This window comes from Telopea speciosissima, chromosome 3 (assembly GCF_018873765.1).
Source record: "Telopea speciosissima isolate NSW1024214 ecotype Mountain lineage chromosome 3, Tspe_v1, whole genome shotgun sequence".
NCBI classification, from domain to species: Eukaryota; Viridiplantae; Streptophyta; class Magnoliopsida; order Proteales; family Proteaceae; genus Telopea; species Telopea speciosissima.
The window spans coordinates 62,413,260-62,438,753 of NC_057918.1; the positions used below are offsets into that span (position 1 = coordinate 62,413,260).

Here is a 25,494-nt window from a genome sequence, read left to right on the forward strand (position 1 = left end):
GAATCCACTTAGGAGAAAAAAGGGGGAACAAGTAGTTACCGACCTCTTTCACAGTATGTGGGTTGCAATGCTTATATGTTCCCCTTGTCCCTGCATAATTTCTACCGACTGGTAGTTCTCATTACTAGTTTCTATAGACCAAGCATAACGACTTGATGAAGTTGCGATTTGGCTGCGAGCCTGTCTAATTTCCAGAGATTTGAAGAATAGAAATTTGGAGTTACTGTAGGATGCAGCTATGGCAGATGAATGTGTGTGTGCCTTGTGGTTAATGGGCCATAAATCTTACCTTATCACAATTATGGTGGCAAGGATAGTAAATGGGTATGAAAGAAAAAAAATGGGAAAAATATTGTTAATAGGGCGTATGATTGCAATATGATATGTAGGATAGTAATAATAGTTGTCACAGTGTCCAGGCGCCTTGGTCCTTGCATCTAGGACCCCTTCAATGCCTTGGGTCGCCTAGACGCTGTGGCAATTAATAGAACAAACCAAATAACTCAAGGAAGATGCTGTCAGTTAATCTGAACTTGAAACACTATTATAGGTTCAGATTTTAATCCTTGTGACTAGGGTGGGAGAATTTCTCACACCTATACAGGTGAATGGTTGGTATAGGGTTTGGCTATTAAAACAGAAATCAATCCTTCAATGATGAGCAGTCAGCAAAGTAAATCTGATGTAGCCTAGGTGAAATAACTTCCACTTAGGACCAGGTGCTGTCTAAGGGTTGGCCGAATGGGCAGATTAGGGTTATTAGGGCAAAATCTAGGGTTAGGGCTAAGTAATGACAATGGGGTTTATAGGGTTTTAAAAGGCAGGTTTCAGAGATCTTAATGGTATAAAGATTTAGGGTTTGGAGAAGTCTTGAGTTTCTGCAATTTTGGGCAGAATCGGGTCACAGGCTTTAGGGTTTAATGGAGTGAAGAGATGAAGGGGTTAGAGTGGGAATTATAGGCTAGGGCTGAGGTCGAGTGTGGGGAATGATGTAGGGAAGGTGGACTAAGAATAGGGTTTGAAGGTGATGGTTAGATCTGGAATTATAATGGAGTCCTAGTTGAAGTAGGAGTTGCAGGTTTAATGGGGTTGAGGGTTGAATGGATAAATTGCAGGGTTAATGTGCAGGAGCAGCAGCAGCTTGAAGATTGAAGAAGACCTCCTGACCTTCACAGTGCAAGGAGTCGTAAGAGAACCCACCCTTTAACCACCTTGAGTCCACAAGGATGCAGGCTCGTAGATGGAGCAGAGGCAGCAGCTCGATGGCAGCAATCTCAGATCTGAAACACAGTTTTTTTTATGCAATAATAAGTGGGGGAGCCTGCCCACGATTTATCTTATTTATAATGAAAGGGGGGGCCAAAAGGCCTTACAAATAATCAGACTTGAACTGGGAGTTCCAGTCCTAATCCTAGAAGCAATCCTAGTCAGATTAGGAGTGGTGATTCCTAATCTGATTCCTAATTACAATCAGCATACTTGTACTCTAAATGGGAGTACAAGTTTAAACAAATAAAACAAACAAATAAAGCAACCTATCCCTCTAAAATTGTGGAGGGAAGAACTAAGCAATAAAAGACTGTTTTAACCCTAGCATAAAAGAACAAACAAGTAAAGGCTCCAACAAAAATCAAAGGCTGCTCAAAGGCTGCTCTTCTTCTTCCTGCGTGAACTTGGATCTGCATCAGCTCTCCCCGGCTTAGAAACATTCATCTCCGATGAATGGGTGAATGCCATGTAGCGAGCATACAACTCCGGATCGAGCCTCCTGAAATCATCAGCATGTATCCAAGTGCTGTCCTGCCGTGGTCGACCTTTCCACTTGACAAGGAAAGAGTGATAACCGGCGCCTTGACGAGTCGTCTTGTGCATATCATCCAGAACTTCTTCAATCACATCTTCTGGAGGTGGCTTCAGTTGGGGCAGCCGCAACATGTGCTCTGAATTGCCATCATCGGAATGATGCCCCGTGTACAAATATAGATCTGCCACGTTGAAAACATTGCTTATGCCCATATCATCAGGTAACTCTAGAACATAAGCATTAGGCCCAATACGTTTCAGCACCTTATATGGACCTATCTTCTTTGGATGGAGCTTACTGTTGACACCCGGTTGGTGTCTCTCTGGATTCACCCGTACCATGACCATGTCGCCTGGCTTGAACTCAACGAACCGGCGATGCTTATCGGTAGTGGACTTGTAGTGATCATAACTGAGTGCAATCTTGCGCCGAACATCTGCATGCACTTCGGTGATATGACGAATGAACTCATCAGCTTCAATACTTGCCCGAGCTTGAGGGGGTAAGGGAATGAGATCAATCGGCCGGCGGGGTTGTATCCCAAGAAGAATCTCGAAGGGAGTATGACCGGTGGTCCTGTTCACGGAGCTGTTGTATGCAAACTCAGCAATGTCAAGGATAGAGGGCCATGTCTTCTCATAATCTCGGACCAAACACCGCAGCAAATTACCAAGGCTCCTGTTGACTACCTCTGTCTGTCCGTCAGTCTGGGGATGGAATGCAGTAGAGAACAAAAGCTTGGTGTTTGTCTTTAGCCATAGAGTCTTCCAGAAATAACTCATAAACTTCACATCACGATCGGATACAATGGTACTGGGTAACCCATGGATGCGAACAATCTCCTTGAAGAATAGCTTGGCAATGTGGGAAGCATCAAGTGTTCTTCGACAAGGAATGAAGTGTGCCATCTTGGTGAATCTATCAACCACCACCATGATGGAGTCAAATCTCTCTTTAGTAGGGGGTAGACCAAGTACGAAATCCATACTGAGGTCAACCCATGGCTGGTGAGGAATCGGCAGTGGTGAGTAGAGGCCTGTGTTTTGCTTGGTACCTTTAGCTAGCTGGCAAACTCGGCACTGCTTGATTACATGCTCTACATCCTTGGCCAAGTGTGGCCAATAGTACCGATCAGTTACCTGTAAGATGGTTTTATCTTTCCCGAAGTGTCCTCCTAAACCTCCTCCATGTAACTCCCCGACAATGTGGTGTCGTAAGGATGAATCGGGAATGCACAGCCGGGTTCTGAAGAACAAGTAACCATCATGCAAGGAGTACTTAGGGTGCTGTCTACCCTGCTTCAAATCAGCATATAGGACTTGAAAGTCCTTGTCACTAGCATACTCATCTCTGATCTGCTCGATGCTAAGTGCATGGGCTGAGAAAGTGTTCAAGGTCAGGACTTTTCTACTCAGTGCATCAGCCACTGTATTTTCCTTTCCTGACTTGTATTTGAGGGCAAAGTTGAAATCCTGTAAATATGCAACCCATTTAGCATGCCTGGTGCTAATGGACTTTTGTGAGTGGAGGTGCTTGAGTGCCTCATGATCAGTGTACAGGATGAACTCTTAGCCAATAAGGTAGTGTCTCCAATGCTGCAAGACCTGAACAACAGCATAAAGCTCTATATCATAAGTAGAGTACCGAGTCTTGGCATCATTGAGTTTCTCACTGTAGAATGCAATAGGGTGCCCATTCTGCATAAGAACCCCGCCTAGGCCAACATGGGAAGCATCAGTAGCAACTTCGAAAATATGGTCAAAGTTGGGCAGGCGTAGCACCGGAGCTTCAGTCATCTTCTTCTTAATCACTTCGAAGGCCTTTTGAGCGGCTGCTGTCCATGCGAACGGACCCTTGTTCTGTTTGGTGCATTCGGTTATGGGTGCCATGATGGCACTGAAATTGCGAATGAATCGCCTATAAAAAGAAGCCAAACCATGGAAGCTTCGCACTTCAGTAAATGTCTTCGGAGTAGGCCATTCAACAACGCTTCGGACCTTTTCCGGATCAGCTTCAACACCCTTTGAAGACATTATAAAACCAAGGAAAACAACCTTGGGCAGCATGAAGGAACATTTCTTTAAATTGATAAACAACTTCTCTTGCCGGAGTACTCTGAGAACTTGTTTCAGGTGGTCTATGTGCTCATCTGGGTCTTTACTGTATACCAAAATATCATCAAAATAAACAACAAGAAATTTACCGATGAAGGGGCAAAGTACCTGGGTCATGACTCTCATGAAGGTGCTAGGTGCATTCGTCAGGCCAAAGGGCATGACCTTCCACTCGAATAATCCATCTTTGTTCTTGAAGGCTGTCTTCCATTCGTCTCTAGACCATATGCGGATCTGATGGTATCCACTGCGGAGGTCAATCTTGGAGAAGATCTTAGAACCGGACAGCATGTCTAGCATGTCATCAAGCCTAGGAATTGGGAACCTATACTTGATGGTGATCTTGTTGATAGCTCGGCTGTCCACACACATGCGCCATGAACCATCCTTCTTTGGTGTCAACAAGGCTGGAACAGCACAAGGGCTTATGCTTTCTTCAATAAATCCCTTCTTGAGAAGCTCTCCAACTTGTTTATTAAGCTCTTCATGCTCCGAGGGGCTCATGCTGTAGGCGGGCAGATTTGGTAACATAGCACCAGGTACCAAATCGATGGCATGTTGAATATCTTTGAGTGGTGGCAACTCATTGGGCAGTTCTTCGGGTACTACATCTGAAAAGTCCTGCAATAGATCCTTGATGGGTTGTGCAAACTTCTGTTCGGTTGGGGCACCAACCTCTTGAGTCACCAAGGCAAGAACCAGTCCCGTATCATGGCTGATTTGTTCAAGACAGCTAGCAATTTATTTTCAGATTCTGTCCCCTTTTGATTAGTGCGCATGACACGACGTTTCCGTATTTCTGCAGGCAAATTAAGTGGGTACCACTTGATCTCTTCTCCTCTATGTTGAAACACACAGAGGTTTTTTCTTCCTAGGAGAGCAACATCATTGTCATAAAGCCACGGTCTCCCTAGTAGGACATCAGTCATTCTCATCGGAATGATATCACACCAAATTTCCTCTGAATATTTTTGGGCTTGTAAGGGAACATAGCATCGCTTGTTCACATCAAGCTTATTCCCATTCAATAAGGAGACTTTGTAGGGCATCGGGTGCTTCTCAAATTTCAGATTCGCCTTCTCCACAAGATCTTCAGACACAACATTAACGCAGCTACCACTATCAACAATTATCTGGGCAGTGCGCTCACCTGCTCGCAAGCGGGTATCGAAGATGCAACTACGTCGCCAATCTTCACCTTTGGATTCAACACTCAATATACGTGCTACTACGTGTACACCTCGGGTATCTTCAAATTCATCACCCAAGTCGTCAAAATAAGCAGTCCCATCATCACCATCTTCGGGGGGTAATGCATAAATACCCTGTTCATCAAATTCATCAGGGCTTTCTTCCTCCTTTTCAGCTACATGAATCTGCCGTTGTTGTTGTGGGCAGTCCTTAGTATAGTGTCCCTTCTCATTGCAGCGATAACAAGTGTTGGACTCACTGGTAGTCATTGGGGCTTTACCCTTGTCCACACGTGAAGAGCTACCAGTGTAAGGGGCTGTCCGTGTAGAACCAGCAGTGGTGTTATTACCTCTATTGTAACCATTAGTTGGTTTGGATGCTGGAAAAGATTTCTTGGTGTTGACAACAGTAGAACCAAAACTTCTAGTAGTGTTCAGTAGGTCTTCTGCCTTCAATGCCTTCTCAAAGCAATCCTTGACGTCCAGAACATCCACAACGCCAATAGCTCTGAGGATGTCAGATCTCAATCCCAATCGGAATCGGGACAACATTTGAGTAGCACTTTCTATTGTGTCGGTGTGAGATGAGAGAGAATCAAACTTCGCATGTACTCGGATACGATCATATTCCCTTGACGAAGGGAGTCGAATTGATCTTGCATCTGAGCTGTATAGTGTCTTGGTAAATACTTCTCTTTCAAATCATACTTTATATCCTCCCAGTTGGTAGGTGCTTTACCTTCACGTTCCATATCCCTCTCTGTCTTGCGCCACCAGTCTCGAGCAGCACCAATTAATTTAGTGCGGGCCAGTCTCATCTTTCGATCTTCAGGCAAATCATACCAATCAAAGTAGTCATCTAGGGCAGCAAGCCAGTCGTAGAATTTCTGTGGATCACCAGTCCCATCATACTCTTTCAATTCTAGCTTGACCTTTTGTGTATCAAATCTTCTGTTCTGGGCTTCATCTCCAGTGAAGTAGGATCTCAAATATTCCTCAAAATTAGGTCTTCGAGGTGCTTCAGTAGTTCTGTCCCTATCTTCTCTGTAGTCATCCCTGTCATATCTTCTTCGATCCCTGTAGCCTCGGTCATGTCTAGACTGATCTCTGTGGTCCCTGTGACGTCTGGAATGATCTCTGTAGTGCTCATTCCTTCCCAGAGTGCCATGAACTTCAGAATGGACTTGTAGCTGATCTTCCTCTACGTATAAAGGGTTGTTTATAATAGGCGCAGCTTGCTTTTGTTCCATGGCTGTCATTCGATCACCAAGAACTTGCTGGTCTGTTAAGATCTTCTGCAGCATAGCCATGATTGCAGCAAGGGAATCAGGTTGGGGTGGTCGTGTGGGATCCATAGCAGGGCTGCCATGTTCAGCCATGGCTCTGATACCAATTTGATGTAGCCTAGGTGAAATAACTTCCACTTAGGACCAGGTTCTGTCTAAGGGTTGGCCGAATGGGCAGATTAGGGTTATTAGGGCAAAATCTAGGGTTAGGGCTAAGTAATGACAATGGGGTTTATAGGGTTTTAAAAGGCAGGTTTCAGAGTTCTTAATGGTATAAAGATATTAGGGTTTGGAGAAGTCTTGAGTTTCTGCAATTTTGGGCAGAATCGGGTCACAGGCTTTAGGGTTTAATGGAGTGAAGAGATGAAGTGGTTAGAGTGGGAATTATAGGCTAGGGCTGAGGTCAAGTGTGGGGAATGATGTGGGGAAGGTGGACTAAGAATAGGGTTTGAAGGTGATGGTTAGATCTGGAATTATAATGGAGTCCTAGTTGAAGTAGGAGTTGCAGGTTTGATGGGGTTGAGGGTTGAATGGATAAATTGCAGGGTTAATGTGCAGGAGCAGCAGCAGCTTGAAGATTGAAGAAGACCTCCTGACCTTCACAGTGCAAGGAGTCGTAGGAGAACCCACCCTTTAACCACCTTGAGTCCACAAGGATGCAGGCTCGCAGATGGAGCAGAGGCAGCAGCTCGATGGCAGCAATCTCAGATCTGAAACACAGTTTTTTTTATGCAATAATAAGTGGGGGAGCCTGCCCACGATTTATCTTATTTATAATGAAAGGGGGGGCCAAAAGGCCTTACAAATAATCAGACTTGAACTGGGAGTTCCAGTCCTAATCCTAGAAGCAATCCTAGTCAGATTAGGAGTGGTGATTCCTAATCTGATTCCTAATTACAATCAGCATACTTGTACTCTAAATGGGAGTACAAGTTTAAACAAATAAAACAAACAAATAAAGCAACCTATCCCTCTAAAATCGTGGAGGGAAGAACTAAGCAATAAAAGACTGTTTTAACCCTAGCATAAAAGAACAAACAAGTAAAGGCTCCAACGAAAATCAAAGGCTGCTCTTCTTCTTCCTGCGTGAACTTGGATCTGCATCAAAATCAGTATGTGTAACTTACAATTGCTGGGAGTAAACTTCATATAGATTGATCAATAATTCAAGAAACAGAGAATCTTGTGGGAAAAAAAATCAATAATTTATCAAGAACTATAACTGAAGGTTCAGATTTAAAATCATTTAACTGAAATATACAAAACAGGTCTGAGAACTATTGATGAAGTAATCTAGAAGGGATAAGTTGTAAATCAAGAACATCAAGTGGCGGTGTTCTGAACCAGTAAAATCAATGACCAATGAAGGATCTTTAATGTGAAAATGGTGACAATCTTGGAGGTTGCAGTCAGTTAATTCCCTTACAGATGAGTTTGCTGAGGATGGGTTGTACAGACACAGATTGTATGAGTGGTTATATTCAATTGTTAAATCCCTTCTGAGGGTCTCCTAGGGGTTTCCCTAGCCTTCTTGTTGTATATTTTTCTCTTTTATTCCTTCTTTCCTTCAATAAAATCCCCTTGGTTATCTCAAAAAAGAAGAAAAAGAAAAATGAGAAAAAACAAACATCAATAAAGATTAGTAGCAGTTCCAACCAATTATATGATTGTGTGATAAGTGAGCAGGGTCTACCTCAGTGTGTACACATTCTAGTTGTCTCATTCCAGCAATTGTTTTTAACTTTTTTTTTTTCCTTTTCTTTTTCTTGCTTCCTAATGTAGATGGGGTTCAGCTAAGAACTACTCTACAGTAGGATCGATAATAGTTGCAGCAGATCATCAATAATAGAAGCAAATCAGGATTAGAAGGTAAACACCAATATAGAAGGTAACAAATACTAGGCAATCCAGCCAGCAGTTTTGTGTCAAACTAGGATCGAATGGAGCAGGGGCTGGGTAGGTCTTGTGTTCCAAATCTCAGCCATTTCTGATGGCTAACAAGGGAGATTGAAGGGAATCCCAAAATAGAAGGTTAGGACAGATCTCCCAAGCCAGTAGAATTTAGAACACCAAACTTGGGATCGAATGTAGCGCTTGTTGAGATGGAGTTCTGCTGCAAGTTTGATGTGATTTTGATGGACAAAAGTGGAGTTATGAGAGGGGAATGAAAATAGAAGGTTATGGCTATGGAACAGTCCAGCCAGCAAAATAGGCCAGAACTGGGATCGAGTGGAGTGGTAGGTGGTGTGGTTCTATGCTCCAAAACCAAGTAGCTTTGATGAAGGGTTGTGAGGATATCCAACTCAAATGTTACAGAAGCAAGACAACTCGAAGGAACAACAACAGTCTTCAATCGAATGGAAGTAGCAGCAACAGCGGCCTTGGAATGTTGGGGATGATTGCAGCCTTCGATTGGTCTTCACAGAACTGGTATTGATCAACAGAGAAACAGCAGCAGCAGTACTAAAAGAGATCGAGCAGAACAGGGAGAAGATAGGAGAAGAAGATAGAAGAAACGGGGTAGGGTGATCGTGTCGTTATGAGATCAAAAATAATTAACCCTATTGCTACTACAAGAACAATGGTCAGAAGGGATCGAATCCACTGGGAACTGGAAGGCTAAGCTACTTAAGATGATGTAAAGTGATTTCGAAGACAATTATCTAGAATGCAATTAAAAATAAACTAAGAACAAAAATCGATGAAGAAGAAGAAAACAACGAGAGAAGATTGTCTTCAGGTTTCGAATCCACATTGATCCATTAATTAATCTCCGGCACACACTTCGGTTCATTACAGCTACAAGCCTAATGAAACCACACAATGATAATTGTAATTCATTTTAGTTATAGCCTATCTTGCCGACCACTATCGTCTTTCGCATACGCTTAGCACGCTTAGTTCAGTCAGATAAAGACTATCATCGGTATAACCACAATCACAATAAAAACCATTGCTAGAATAGGAAATATGAATCACAGAAACAAATCTTCTAGACTAAATTAATAAATTAAAATCATTCACATGGAATGGTCTACACATCAAGCAATCAAATGTACTAAAAACCGGAATTTAATTAACAAAGTTCAATGCTTCATCTACAACCAAAGACAGAAGATACTTAGCCACTCATGGGGCTAATTGACAGGGGACAATAACTATTATTCATGGTGATGAAACGCAGGTGGAGAGTTGGAGCGGCTGCAATGGTGACAATGAGGCTGCTGCTACGTGATCACTCTCTTCTTCCCTTGCCGAACCCAAGATCCAAAACAAAAGTAAAAGAGAAGAGAGAGAGAGAGAGAGAGAGAGAGAGAGAGAGAGACGTGAGAGGGAGAGAAATTAGAGAGAGATTTGAGTGAAGAGAGATCGGGATTCATTAAGGGAAGAGAGAATTTAGGAGAGATGGAAGTCATGGGTGGCATGTGGAGGGAGTTAGAGTCCCAACTCCTCTTAATGACATGCAGCAACTCTTACTCTTCTTTTCTATGTATAGTATATATGGGCTGATGTCCACGCATGTGAAGAGAGATTGGGATTGATGCCTTAGTGCTTGCTTACATCATCTTGGTAATGAACCATTATGTGAAGGAACCAAAATCTGAACCAATCTTGTTCAATTGAGCCGAGCCATATTGGAGCAAGGAAGTGAACCAAAATTCGATTATAGCTAAAGCCAAATTAGCTTCAAATATTCGGGTGCTACATATTTATCCGTCTGGGTATCTAGAGAATATCCCTATAGTTTCCCTATAGTCTATAGTATAGTAGATGGGTTAGGAACAAAAAATAGCCAAGCAAGCAAGAGAATCATCGTAAGAAGTGCTGGAAAGAGGCGCTTCTCCCATTTCAAGCGCTGGTAAGAGGCGCTGTTCCCATTCATTTAGCGCATAAGCGCTCTAGTTGGGTTGGGGGACACGCACACTGCTTGTTGATTGCATTTGATTTCATTATGTATAGTGAAACTACTAAAGAACGGCAAAGGTGTGATTTGCTTTTCCACGGTCGGAGGGAAATTCTCATTCTTTTTCTCTAAAGGGGGGAGGCTTCTTACATTTTGCTTGGTCAATAACTAAAAATCCTAGCTATTGATTGGTGGTCTTTATAATGCTATTGCTTGTACATGCTTCGTCTTTCAATTGACTCTCTCTCAATGGGTTATTTTCTAATGCTATTACAAAGTTTCCCCGGTGGCAACTATGGAGGGGGAGAGAATAACAAACTGGAACTAACAAATCAATGGATCCGAAGCGTATCCTTTATATTGGGTGGCGGTATCTAATGTTGGGCTGTGAGCAGGTAATGTAGTCCTAGAATAAGAATTAATCCCACTAGGAACCAAGTAGAACCAAGCTTAGGGTAAGCCTGCTGTTTAGGGCTGATTAGGGGCTGTTTTAGGGCAAAATTAGGGTTTAGGATGGGAATTTGGGAATGGGGTTTATAGGGTTTTAATCTGCAGGTTTAGAGGGTCATTATGGTATAAAAATATCTGGATTTGAATAAGTTTTAATTTCCTGCAGAAATTAGGGTTAGGTTTCGGGTTTTGTAAATAAGGTAAACAACTAAAATTATGGTTTAAAGTAGGATTTAGGGGCAGGGGTTAAGGTCGACTGTTAGAGGAGCTAGGGGGAAGATTCGGTTGCAATATGGAAAGTTTCTGATGGCTGAATGTGTCCCAGCAGAAAATTAGGGTTTTTAGGGTCAATGAAGAAGAGGGATCTTAGGGTTTGGATGGACAGAATGGGCAGCAGCTAGGGTCGAGGGGAGATGGTGATGAGGGGAAGTTATGGTCCAAATCTGATCAGATTCCAATGGAGGAGCAGATCTGAATCAGAGTTTAGAGTCTTCTAGGGTTTATGAAAATAGGACAGAAGAGAAAAGGAATTGATTGGGGAAGGGAAGAAAGGATAAACAGAAAATAATAAATTCAAACTCACTCTCGAATCCTCTAACAGCAGTTTGAATGGTTGAAGGATGAAGCCACCTTCGAAGAAAGAAGATCCTCCCAGCCGTCACGGCGTAAGGAGTCAACCGGATTCCACCAGTCCCTTTCCACCTTGATAGAACCACAAGGATGCACACTCAACAGAGCAACACTCAACAGAGCAGGGCAGCAACTATGGCAGCAAACAAAAAGCTTTTCATTAATCAAATTCGTGTTTCAGGCTTTGCCCCCTTACAACCTTATATAAAAGACTCAAAAATAGATTTCTACTCTAAAAAGGAAAGGCCTAACCCAATCCCTAACCTATTAGATAACTTAAACTGATTAGGAAACTAAAATAGACTTAAAATAGAGTCCTAATGACTTAAAAACAACTTAAACTACTTAAAATAAAGAAGATTCTCTACTAGCCAATAGGATATAAGAACCTCTTAGCCAATAGGATCACTTCACTTAAATTAGACCAATTGAACCAATTGGATGCAACCAATTTAAACCGGTTCAATCTAAAAATAGGAAAATAAACTAAGTATTGGGCTAATCCCGTATGCAACCTATATGCCCCTAGTTTAGGCTCATTAAAGTGGCCTAATACATAAAAAACCCTTGGGAACAAAGGCCCAACATGTATATAACCCAACCCTAGGCCTATTTCTAAAGAAATAAGCCCTATTTGGTGATCATTCTGCATCAACTCTCCCCAACTTGAAAAAATTCGTCCTCGAATTTTGTAGTGATGAGGGGGAATCAACATGTGACCAGCAGCTTTGACCATCCCCAAACAGAATTCCGGTGAAGCAGGAACATTGGGGATAAAATCTCCAAGGCGTGGAGCTTTCTCTTCGAAGAACCATGGTGGCAGAACAAACTCTATGTGTTCGCTTTCTGAATCAGCAGCAACTGTCAATGTCTCGTCCATAGAGTCTTCAGCGTTAGCAACCTTCTCATCTAATGCATGAGACACAAGCTTCACCTCTTCAAGAACAGCATCTTGAAGGTCCTTGCCTTCCTGTGGAGTATTCTCAACCACCTCTTCATCTTCTGCTGTTTCCGCTTTGTCTTCCTTGATTTCTTCGACATTGACCACTTCAGTAGGGTCTTCTACATGTTGACTGTCCATCTTTGAAGCTATAGGGGCTGTCACGTTCTTTTCATCACAATTATCTGCCACTTCAGATTTATTTTCAACTTCCTTTGGCAATGAAAATATGTGTTCTCTATACCTGTCTGTGTCTCTCCGGAACCTCGAGTCTATCCCCTGTAATCTCCGGCGGGGTTACTCTTTGTTCTCCCAATCGTTGCAACCTATCCAGGATGGCTTCATATGCAGCCCTTTGTTCAGCAGCAAATTTCTGGAACAATTCCAACATAGCAGCCATAGGATCTGCTGATGGACTTACTACTTGATTACCATGCTGTTCCATGGCTTTGATACCAAAATAATGTAGTCCTAGAATAGGAATTAATCCCACTAGGAACCAAGTAGAACCAAGCTTAGGGTAAGCCTGCTGTTTAGGGCTGATTAGGGGCTGTTTTAGGGCAAAATTAGGGTTTAGGATGGGAATTTGGGAATGGGGTTTATAGGGTTTTAATCTGCAGGTTTAGAGGGTCATTATGGTATAAAAATATCTGGATTTGAATAAGTTTTAATTTCCTGCAGAAATTAGGGTTAGGTTTCGGGTTTTGTAAATAAGGTAAACAACTAAAATTATGGTTTAAAGTAGGATTTAGGGGCAGGGGTTAAGGTCGATGTTAGAGGAGCTAGGGGAAGATTCGGTTGCAATATGGAAGGTTTCGATGGCTGAATGTGTCCCAGCAGAAAATTAGGGTTTTTAGGGTCAATGGAGAAGAGGGATCTTAGGGTTTGGATGGACAGAATGGGCAGCAGCTAGGGTCGAGGGGAGATGGTGATGAGGGGAAGTTATGGTCCAAATCTGATCAGATTCCAATGGAGGAGCAGATCTGAATCGAGTTTAGAGTCTTCTAGGGTTTATGAAAATAGGACAGAAGAGAAAAGGAATTGATTGGGGAAGGGAAGAAAGGATAAACAGAAAATAATAAATTCAAACTCACTCTCGAATCCTCTAACAGCAGTTTGAATGGTTGAAGGATGAAGCCACCTTCGAAGAAAGAAGATCCTCCCAGCCGTCACGGCGTAAGGAGTCAACCGGATTCCACCAGTCCCTTTCCACCTTGATTGAACCACAAGGATGCACACTCAACAGAGCAGGGCAGCAACTATGGCAGCAAACAAAAAGCTTTTCATTAATCAAATTCGTGTTTCAGGCTTTGCCCCCTTACAACCTTATATAAAAGACTCAAAAATAGACTTCTACTCTAAAAAGGAAAGGCCTAACCCAATCCCTAACCTATTAGATAACTTAAACTGATTAGGAAACTAAAATAGACTCAAAATAGAGTCCTAATGACTTAAAAACAACTTAAACTACTTAAAATAAAGAAGATTCTCTACTAGCCAATAGGATATAAGAACCTCTTAGCCAATAGGATCACTTCACTTAAATTAGACCAATTGAACCAATTGGATGCAACCAATTTAAACCGGTTCAATCTAAAAATAGGAAAATAAACTAAGTATTGGGCTAATCCCGTATGCAACCTATATGCCCCTAGTTTAGGCTCATTAAAGTGGCCTAATACATAAAATACCCTTGGGAACAAAGGCCCAACATGTATATAACCCAACCCTAGGCCTATTTCTAAAGAAATAAGCCCTATTTGGTGATCATTCTGGATCAACTCTCCCCAACTTGAAAAAATTCGTCCTCGAATTTTGTAGTGATGAGGGGGAATCAACATGTGACCAGCAGCTTTGACCATCCCCAAATAGAATTCCGGTGAAGCAGGAACATTGGGGATAAAATCTCCAAGGCGTGGAGCTTTCTCTTCGAAGAACCATGGTGGCAGAACAAACTCTATGTGTTCGCTTTCGAATCAGCAAAGAATCTGTCAATGTCTCGTCCATAGAGTCTTCGGCGTAGCAACCTTCTCATCTAATGCATGAGACACAAGCTTCACCTCTTCAAGAACAAGCATCTTGAAGGTCCTTGCCTTCTGTGGAGTATTCTCAACCACCTCTTCATCTTCTGCTGTTTCCGCTTTGTCTTCCTTGATTTCTTCGACATTGACCACTTCAGTAGGGTCTTCTACATGTTGACTGTCCATCTTTGAAGCTATAGGGGCTGTCACGTTCTTTTCATCACAATTATCTGCCACTTCAGATTTATTTTCAACTTCCTTTGGCAATGAAAATATGTGTTCTCTATACCTGTCTGTGTCTTCTCTGGAACCTCTGAGTCTATCCCTGTAATCTCTGGCAGGGGTTACTCTTTGTTCTCCCAATCGTTGCAACCTATCCAGGATGGCTTCATATGCAGCCCTTTGTTCAGCAGCAAATTTCTGGAACAATTCCAACATAGCAGCCATAGGATCTGCTGATGGACTTACTACTTGATTACCATGCTGTTCCATGGCTTTGATACCAAAATAATGTAGTCCTAGAATAGGAATTAATCCCACTAGGAACCAAGTAGAACCAAGCTTAGGGTAAGCCTGCTGTTTAGGGCTGATTAGGGGCTGTTTTAGGGCAAAATTAGGGTTTAGGATGGGAATTTGGGAATGGGGTTTATAGGGTTTTAATCTGCAGGTTTAGAGGGTCATTATGGTATAAAAATATCTGGATTTGAATAAGTTTTAATTTCCTGCAGAAATTAGGGTTAGGTTTCGGGTTTTGTAAATAAGGTAAACAACTAAAATTATGGTTTAAAGTAGGATTTAGGGGCAGGGGTTAAGGTCGACTGTTAGAGGAGCTAGGGGGAAGATTCGGTTGCAATATGGAAGGTTTCTGATGGCTGAATGTGTCCCAGCAGAAAATTAGGGTTTTTAGGGTCAATGGAGAAGAGGGATCTTAGGGTTTGGATGGACAGAATGGGCAGCAGCTAGGGTCGAGTGGAGATGGTGATGAGGGGAAGTTATGGTCCAAATCTGATCAGATTCCAATGGAGGAGCAGATCTGAATCAGAGTTTAGAGTCTTCTAGGGTTTATGAAAATAGGACAGAAGAGAAAAGGAATTGATTGGGGAAGGGAAGAAAGGATAAACAGAAAATAATAAATTCAAACTCACTCTCGAATCCTCTAACAGCAGTTTGAATGGTTGAAGGATGAAGCCACCTTCGAAGAAAGAAGATCCTCCCAGCCGTCACGGCGTAAGGAGTCAACCGGATTCCACCAGTCCCTTTCCACCTTGATAGAACCACAAGGATGCACACTCAACAGAGCAACACTCAACAGAGCAGGGCAGCAACTATGGCAGCAAACAAAAAGCTTTTCATTAATCAAATTCGTGTTTCAGGCTTTGCCCCCTTACAACCTTATATAAAAGACTCAAAAATAGACTTCTACTCTAAAAAGGAAAGGCCTAACCCAATCCCTAACCTATTAGATAACTTAAACTGATTAGGAAACTAAAATAGACTCAAAATAGAGTCCTAATGACTTAAAAACAACTTAAACTACTTAAAATAAAGAAGATTCCCTACTAGCCAATAGGATATAAGAACCTCTTAGCCAATAGGATCACTTCACTTAAATTAGACCAATTGAACCAATTGGATGCAACCAATTTAAACCGGTTCAATCTAAAAATAGGAAAATAAACTAAGTATTGGGCTAATCCCGTATGCAACCTATATGCCCCTAGTTTAGGCTCATTAAAGTGGCCTAATACATAAAAAACCCTTGGGAACAAAGGCCCAACATGTATATAACCTAACCCTAGGCCTATTTCTAAAGAAATAAGTCCTATTTGGTGATCATTCTGCATCAGCAGGTTTGGCATCGTTTGCCTACAATCATAAAAATCCCAAAGTGATATCAATTTAATCATGAATATTAAATTAAAATCATAAATTAAATAACACTTTACTTGAATATTTATGGCCCGATCATTGGGGAATGGCTTTCTCAGCCTGGATCTCTCACCCACAACTATCTCATCTGTTGAAACAAGGATATTCTCCCATAATCCAGTGCAACAGTTTGCCTCAAAAGTTCTTTCATTAATTCTGTGTCAATCAATTACAATAGCTGCCTTTATATAGACTGAGGCTAGGCTACAAAAATAGAAAGCAAAACTTAGCAAATGTTTGGAAAATAGAAACTAATGAAAATAATAACTGATGGAATTAGAAACTGAATGAAATTAGAAACTACTAAAGGTTTTATAACTCAGCCTTCTAATCATGCAAAGATAACCAAATTCAAAACTACTTAATATAAACTGAAAATAGAAACTAAACTATGGCAGCATTAGGATAGAATCTTCCTCCACTTGATGGGTCCACAAGATCTTCTGACAATCAAATCCCAAACAAGGCAAATTTTGGCTTTGACACTGTTCACGTGAACAGTGTTTTAGTCTTCAACTTGGGTCTTCTAGAAGGATTTCCATCAAGGCAATGGGCTGTGACACTGTTCACGTGAACAGTACCACGTGAAGAGTAATTCGTGGCTCTTCTCTAGATCAACTCTCCCAGTCTCCCCCTCTTGGAAAAAAATTTGACCTCGAATTTTGAGAAGAGTAGGACTGATCTTTGTGTTGTGCACATTTGTCTTCAGCCCGCAGCAGAACTCAGATAGTCAGGTAGTTCTTTGAAGATACGAATGTAGTCCAGAAGATGTGGAGTTCGTTCTTCAGTGTACTTTAGTGGAATAACAAATTCCACATGTTCAACTTCAACATCCTCAGACCTATCCATGAGATCATCCACATATGTGTCGGCAACCATTTTTGATTCAGACTTGGACTCTTCCTGTAAAGGTGCTACATCTAATTCCTTACTGGTTGTCAAGAACTCCGTGTGAGATAATACTAGAAATGGTTTTGCAACATGCTTCCCTTTACTCGTGATTGCATTTGTATGTTGTGGAAGATGTTTACTGTCCTCCTTTGTTGGTGACGTCTTAAGAATAGACTTCAATAGTTGTTGGCGCTTGGCTTGGGCAACCTTCAATTTTAGTTTCATGGCTGGCACATTGAGTGGATTAAGTACCAATGGTTTTCCCTTGAAATCAAAGAAACATTGGTTTTTGATACCTCCCACCAGCACATTATTGTCATCCATCCATGGTCGTCCAAGTAAGACATCAGTCAATACCATGGTATGATGTCACACCAAACATCTTCTTCATATTCTCCCAATTTCAGCCGTACCGAACATCATTGATGTACCTCCAAAGCGTTTTGTTGAGGAGGGAAACTTTATAAGGTTGTGGATGAGCCTCTATTTTTAACTTTCGTGCTGTGACAAAGGCTTGAGATACAACATTTATACAACTTCCACTATCCACGATCACCTGTGATGTCAAAGGAACACTAGCCGTTAAAGTATAAAAACTACAATGTTGGTGCCAATCTTCACCTTTTGCTTCTGTAACCAAAATAGTATTCTCCACATTGACTTCATAGATCTCTTCAGTTTCATCATTCAAGAAGTCATCATCATTGTCACCATCAAGGGCTGCATTGATTGCCCAATCATCATTGAACTGAGGCTTGCAAATCTGTGCATAGGGGTTAGCTTCTATACCCACAATGACTGAATTTAGTGTCTTCATGGCTGGCCACGGTATGCTCTGATACCAAATAATGCAAAAGTCAACCTCGAACTAGGGAAACCAATGAGAGATCGATTGTAGCCAGGATCAACATAATAAGAATGAACAAATTGAATAACTGAAACTTTTATTGCTTTTTTTTTTTTTTCCCTAATTACATATGACAGAAGAACATAGAAAAGGGTAAGAAGAAGAAGAAGAGGGTATAAAGAAGATAGAAGAAAGGGGGGGTAGGGGAATGGCTTTCTCAGCCCGGGTCTCTCACACACAGCAATCTCAATTGTTGAAACAAGGATATTCTCCCATAATCCAGTGCAATAGTTTGCCTCAAAAGTTCTTTCATTAATTTTGTGCCAATCAATTACAATAGCTGCCTTTATATAGACTGAGGCTAGGCTACTAAAATAGAAAGTAAAATTTAGCAACTGTTTGGGAAATAGAGACTAATGAAAATAGTAACTAATGGAAATAGAAACTACTAAAGGCTTTATAACTCAGCCTTCTAAACGTGCAAAGATAACCAAATTAGAAACTACCTAATATAAACAAAAAATAGAAACTAAACTATGATAGGATTAGGATAGATTTCTCCACTTGATGGGCCCACAAGATCTTCTAAAAATCAATCCCAAACAAGGCAAATTTTGGTTGACACTGTACACGTGAACAATGTTTTAGTCTTCAACTTGGGTCTTCTAGAAGGGTTTCCATCAAGGCAATATGGGCTGTGTTACTGTTCACGTGGTACTGTTCATGTGAACAGTAATTCCTTACTCTTCTCTTCTTCATGCTTCGATTTACATCACTTCCGTAGCATTATTTGATGTAACTTGGTATGATCAAATTGTGTTTATTTAGATTCTGTTAACAACACAGAATTTAGTGAATGACTTGAATGATCAATGTGATCACTAAGCACCTTTATTTATAACTTTCAATGGTAGTGGCAGAATTACAAGTAAATCCCTACATAGCCGACTATGTGGAAAAACAGAGAAAAACCCAAAATATCCTTATCGGGTTACATAACTCAACACTCTCCCTCAAGTTGGTGCATAGATATCGCACATGCTCAACTTGACTAAACTAGGATGAAACTGTTAGAGTTGTTAGTAGTTATGTAACAGGGGTAGTTTGGGAACTAGGCTTGGAACTAGTTGCCTTGTTTTGTATTTTATCTTGTTTGTCCTTTTTACCTTGTACCTCCCTGGGGAGGTGGTTGTAATAACTCTTTTAGTTCTATTCAAATAATATAGAGTGTGGAGAAGTCTCTCCAACACACAAGATTCATAACCGAAACATCTCTCTCTACTCTCTTCTTGCTCTCCTTCTCATCTCCCTCTTCTTCAACTTCTCCTCCTTCTCTCACTTACATCTCTAACCTAAAATCCAACTTGGTATCAGAACTACAGGTTTGAGAGTTGTATCAGTCCTCTTGCCCTATTCTTTTCCTCTCCTTGAAATCCTAAGACACAAGGAACTTCAAGGAAGAGGCATCTATGTGATCAACCTACTGTAGATAGATGAAATAGGTTCTTTTCAACCTGTTTGAGTGTTTAAAGATGATCCTTGAGCTGGATTGAAGCCCATTGAAGTGTTTGCAGTCCACCAAGCTTTTTCTAGGTTTTCCGCCATCTCAAGGTTGCAGATCTTGTATTTTCTCCTCTCGGCATGGGTTTGGAGCTTGGAATGGCTCATTAGGATCGTCTGAGGTGTTCTTGAAGCCCCTTGTGTATCTCCTAGTGAAGGGTTCTCTTCTTGGAGCTTTGCTCATTTTCGTGGGTTTCTTTTTCTGCCCGGTATCATTGTATTGCTACTTTCTTCTTTTCTTGCATTTGGAGTATCATGGACTCCTTCCTTGGTTGAGTAGTGTGTATGCATACCTTGTTAAAGGTCTTACAACTTGTATGAGTGGGTGTTTCTATTTAAAAAGTGTTGGGTGAAGTTCTGTTCAGTTTTTTCCTCTGTTTTTTGCTGCTGGAATTTCTCTTGAGATTGGAATCTTCATTTGGGTTGAGTGTGTACTCCTCACTTTGTTTGGAGTTACTTGTGCATGGTTAAGTGCCTCTTTTATCCCCACAACATGCCTGATTCTGATGTCTCTGGGCTTGGCACGGCTGAATCACAACCTACTCCAGTTGCTTCACAGTTTGTCTTTGAGAACTCACACCCACAGATCTCCATTGTGAAATTAGACAACACCAATTATTTGGATTGGTCTTACTCAGTGAAGCTTTCCCTTCGGAGCAAAGAGAAACTTGGGTATATTACTGTCACTATTACTGCTCCAGCCCTTGGTTCCCCTACTTATGAGAAATGGGAGACCGAAAATTCCACAGTCATGACATGGCTTATCTTCTTCATGAAGCCCGAGATTGGGCGGAGATTTATGAGAAAGGAAACTGCCAAGGCTAGTTGGGACAGTGTCGCCCAGACATTTGACAGGGTGGGTGACTCCGCCAAAGTTTATCACCTTCACCAAAAAATTAATGCAATGAAGCAGGGCGACAAGACTATTTCTGAGTACTACAATGCCTATATTAGCTTGTTGGAGGAGTATGATCATTACAGGGATCTCCAATTGACCAACCAAGTGGATGAGGCCAAGGTGTATTGTGCTCTTGAAAAGGAGCGTGTCTTCACTCTTCTTGGTGGGCTGAATCCTGAGTATGAACCCATCAGGCTCCAAATTTTGGGCAGGTCTCCTCTTCCATCTCTTGATGAGGTTTGCAGCTATTTCCAGAGTGAGGAGACTCGGCGTGTAGCTATGGCACCTACTCCAACATCATCCCTTGAGAGATCAGCCCTCAATTCTTCCTCTTTCCGGGATACCCATAGTGGTGGAAGAGGCCAGGGGCTTACTTATGAGGAGGACAGAGCAGTGGAGACAGGTGGTACTAGTGGTGGTGGCAGAGACAGATTTAAATGTGACCATTATGGGAGATCTGGGCACACCAAGGATAGATGTTGGACTCTTCATGGCCGTCCTCTTGGTACACGCGGTGAGGCTCGTAGTGGTCATCGAGGGGGAGCTTGAGGTGCCCACTCTGTTATGACAGAGACAGATGCTACACAGAATGACTCTACTTTGGCCGATGCAGTGTTCTGTAGGGTCATGTCACAGTTGAGCACACCTTCTATACCCACAGCAGCTAGCTCTTCTTCATCTTCCGCTTTGTAGGTCTCCACCTTAGCCTCTACTGCAGCCCAGTCTTGGGTCATTGACTCTGGTACCATCGACCACATGACTGGTACGTCCCATTATTATGATTCGTGTACCATTTGCTCCGGTAAGGATAAGGTTCGGGTAGCCGATGGCTCCCTTTCCTCCATTTCTGGTAAGGGCAGTATCCCTGTTACCTCATCTCTCTCTTACATTTGTTCTTCATGTACCTAATCTTACCCTTAATCTTCTCTCTGTGAGTCATTTGACAAAATCTTTAAACTACTGTGTCACTTTTTTTCCTTCTCATTGTCTTTTTCAGGATTTGGTGCGAAGAGGATTATTGGTAGTGGACGTGAGGAGCAAGGCCTTTTACCTTTTTGAGCCTTTTTTGTCCACAGCTCAGTCCTATGTGTGTGGACGTAATGATAGTAGTTCTGTGGAGTCTATTATGTTATGGCATCGCCATCTTGGCCATCCATTTTTTGTTGTAATGAGGAAGCAATTGCCTCACTTATTTTCTTCTATTGCTTCTTCTCATATTTTTCAATGTGAACCATGTATGTTTGCCAAACATTGTCATTTTTCTTATCCATATCATGGTAATAGAACTACTGCTCCTTTTCATATTGTGCACACTGATGTTTGGGGACCTTCCCCTACTACCTCTTTATTTGGCTATCGTTACTTTGTGTCCTTTGTTGATGATTTCTCTCGTGCCACTTGGACTGTTCTTATGAAGCATAAAAGTGATGTTTGTGATGCATTTAAAACTTTTTATCAGATGATTCTGACTCAATTTGACACTCGGATCAAAATTGCTCGATCCGACAAAGGGGGGGAATACATGTTTAGTGGTCTCCAAACCTTCTTTACTGATAATGGCATTCTCCATCAGCTAGCGTGTGTTGACACCCCCCAACAAAATGGGGTTGCTGAGAGGAAGAATCGCCATTTATTAGAGGTCACCCGTAGTCTTTTGTTTGGCATGCATGTCCCCAAGACTTTTTGGTCTGCTGCTCTGCTCACTGCCTCTTTCCTCATCAAACGCATGCCTACCAGACTTCTTGATTTCAAATCTCCCTTGGACATCTTATCCCCCAAGGCTTCTGCTTTCTCTCTTCCTCCTAAAGTCTTTGGGTGTGTTTGTTATGTGCATGTAAACAAATTTGCCCATACTAAACTTGATCCCAAGGCTCTCAAGTGTCTCTTCCTTGGGTACTCTTCTACTACCAAGGGTTACAAATGTTATCATCCTTCTTCTCGTCGGTGTCTTATTTCCAAGGATGTCGCCTTCCTTGAATCTGTCCCTTTCTTTGCCCCTTCTCAGCATCCTCTTCAGGGGGAGAATTGTGGAAGTGAACAGGCTGCTGATTTCCTTTATCCTCTACCCATCTCTCCCTTTACTCTTGACATTGGAAAGCACAGGGCTGCGGATGTGAATGTGAATACAGATTTAGTGGTTGATAGTGGTACTGATAAGGAGAAGGATTACCATATTACCTATAAGAGAGGTAAAGGCGTGCATAATGAGAGAAAGAAGACCTACCAAGTCCTCTTTGGATCCAGATCCACATCTTGAGACCCATCATTCTCAGTTAGGTGACATCCCTTCTTCTCTATGTGATTTAGACCTTCCTATTGCTGTTAGAAAAGGGAAAAGAGTTTGTACTAATCCTATAACCCAGTTTGTTTCCTATGATGCTCTTTCTCCTACAAGTATTGCCTTTACTACTGCTCTCTCTACAGCCTCTATTCCCAGGAATGTCAATGATGCTATGCTTGACCCAAAGTGGAGACAAGCTATGTCTGAGGAGATGATGGCTCTTGAGAAGAATGATACTTGGCAGTTGGTGGATCTTCCTAAGGGACGTGTCCCAGTTGGATGCAGATGGGTCTATACAATTAAGTACAAGTCTGATGGTACTGTGGAGAGATACAAGGCAAGGTTGGTTGCCAAGGGGTACAGTCAAGTCTATGGGATTGACTATTAGGAGACGTTTGCCCCTGTGGCTAAGCATAACTCTATAAGAGTTCTTTTATCACTGGCTGCCAATAAAGATTGGCCATTATAATAGTTAGATGTGAAGAATGCCTTTCTCTATGGTGACTTGGAAGAGGAAGTGTACATGCAACCCCTACTAGGCTTCAAAATGCCTTCAGCTGAAGGGAAAGTGTGTCTCCTTAAGAAGGCACTATATGGTCTCAAACAGTCACCAAAGGCATGGTTTGAACGCTTCCGACAGACCATTTTAAAGAATGGATATTCCCAAAGCCAAGCTGATCACACACTCTTTGCCAAGCGGGGCAATGGTACCATCACTGCTCTCATTGTCTATGTGGATGATATTGTGGTCACAGGAGATGATATAGCTGAGATTGGTACACTGAAAAGCTACTTGGCACAACAGTTTGAGATCAAAGACCTGGGTCCCTTGAAGTACTTCCTAGGAATTGAAGTATCAAGGACTAAGAAAGGAATCAAAATATGTCAACGGAAGTTTGTTCTTGATTTGTTGACAGAGACAGGGATGTTGGGTTGCAAACCAGCAAGTTCTCCTATTGAGCAAAATCACAAACTAGGGGAAGATTGTGGTCCTTCTCTGGTTGATGCGGGACAGTACCAAAGACTTGTTGGGAAGCTTATCTATCTTGCTATGACATGCCCAGATATCTCATATGCAGTAGGAGTAGTGAGCCAATTTATGCATGCTCCCAAAAGTGGCCACTTGGATGCCGTATATCGCATTCTTAGGTATTTGAAGTCTTCTCCAGGGAAAGGACTGTTGTATGCCAGACAGAATCATTTGAGAGTGGAAGGATTCACTGATGCAGATTGGGCTGGCTCTATTACATACAGGAGATCTACCTCCGGCTATTGTACCTTTGTGGGAGGTAATTTGGTTACATGGAGGAGCAAAAAGCAGCACGTTGTAGCCAGATCCAGTGCAGAGGCAGAATTCAGAGCTATGGCGCATGGAGTGTGTGAACTCATATGGTTAAAAAGACTTGTTCAGGAACTGGGATTTGACACTGAAGGCCCTATGAGACTCTATTGTGACAACAAGGCTGCCATCAGTATTGCTCACAACCCTGTTTAGCATGACAGGACTAAGCATGTTGAGGTTGATAGACACTTCATCAAAGAGAAGATAGACTCTGGCTGCATTTGTACTCCTTTTGTGAAGACTGGTGATCAGTTGGCAGACATCCTCACCAAGGCCCTTGCCTCTCCTCAGTTTAATTCTCTTCTAAGCAAGCTGGGAATGCATGATATATATTCTCCAACTTGAGGGGGAGTGTTAGAGTTGTTAGTAGTTATGTAACAGGGGTAGTTTGGGAACTAGGCTTTGAACTAGTTGCCTTGTTTTGTATTTTATCTTGTTTGTCTTTTTTACCTTGTACCTCTCTAGGGAGGTGGTTGTAATAACTCTTTTAGTTCTATTCAAGTAATATAGAGTGTGGAGAAGTCTCTCCAACACACAAGATTCATAACCGAAACATTTCTCTCTACTCTCTTCTTGCTCTCCTTCTCATCTCCCTCTTCTTCAACTTCTCCTCCTTCTCTCACTTACATCTCTAACCTAAAATCCAATTGAAACAACTTCCCACTTAACCTTTTAGTGAAGACATCAACAAGTTGATCACCGGACTTCACAAAAGGTATACAAATCTGCCCACTCTCTAACTTCTCCTTGATGAAGTATCTGCCAATATCCACATGCTGGGTACGGTCATGCTACACTGGATTGTGGGCAATGCTGACTGGTGCTTTGTTTTCACAGTACAACATCATTGGAAGATGAACAGAACCACTAAGATTTTGGAGTAAACTCTGAAGCCACAATAACTCACAAATGCCCTGGGCCATAGCACAAAATTCTGCTTCAGCACTGGATCTTGTTTTGACAAGATTACCGCCTACAAATGTACAATAACCTGAAGTGGATTTCCTGTCAGGATTACCACCCCAGTCAGCATCAGTGTAAGCCTCAATACGAAGGTGATCATGCAGAGATAAGAGAATCCCTTTTCCTAGAGCTGACTTCAAGTAATGGAGAATACAAAGAACAACAGCCATATGAGTGGTGTAGGGATCATGCATGAACTGACTGACCAAACATATTGCAAATGCAATGTTCGGTCTGGTGTGGGAGAGATAAATCAATTTTCCCACCAACAGTTGATATCTTATCAACCAGATCACCATCCTTCTCTTGCAGATGAGTAGTAGCTTCCAAAGGAGTGTCACAAGGGTGACATCCTAACAAACCAGTCTCTGAGAGTAGGTCGAGGACATACTTCCTTTGGGAGAGAAAAATGCCTTTGGGAGAACGGGCAACTTCAATCCCAAG

The 25,494-nt window shown here is 42.0% G+C and overlaps 1 protein-coding gene across 3 annotated transcripts in view; it reads left to right on the top strand.

Annotated features, from left to right (window-relative positions):
- The window catches only part of LOC122656718 (reticulon-like protein B16), a 67,174-nt gene that overhangs the window by 670 nt on the left and 41,010 nt on the right, over nt 1–25,494 (top strand). The gene's annotated exons all lie outside the window — the stretch shown is intronic.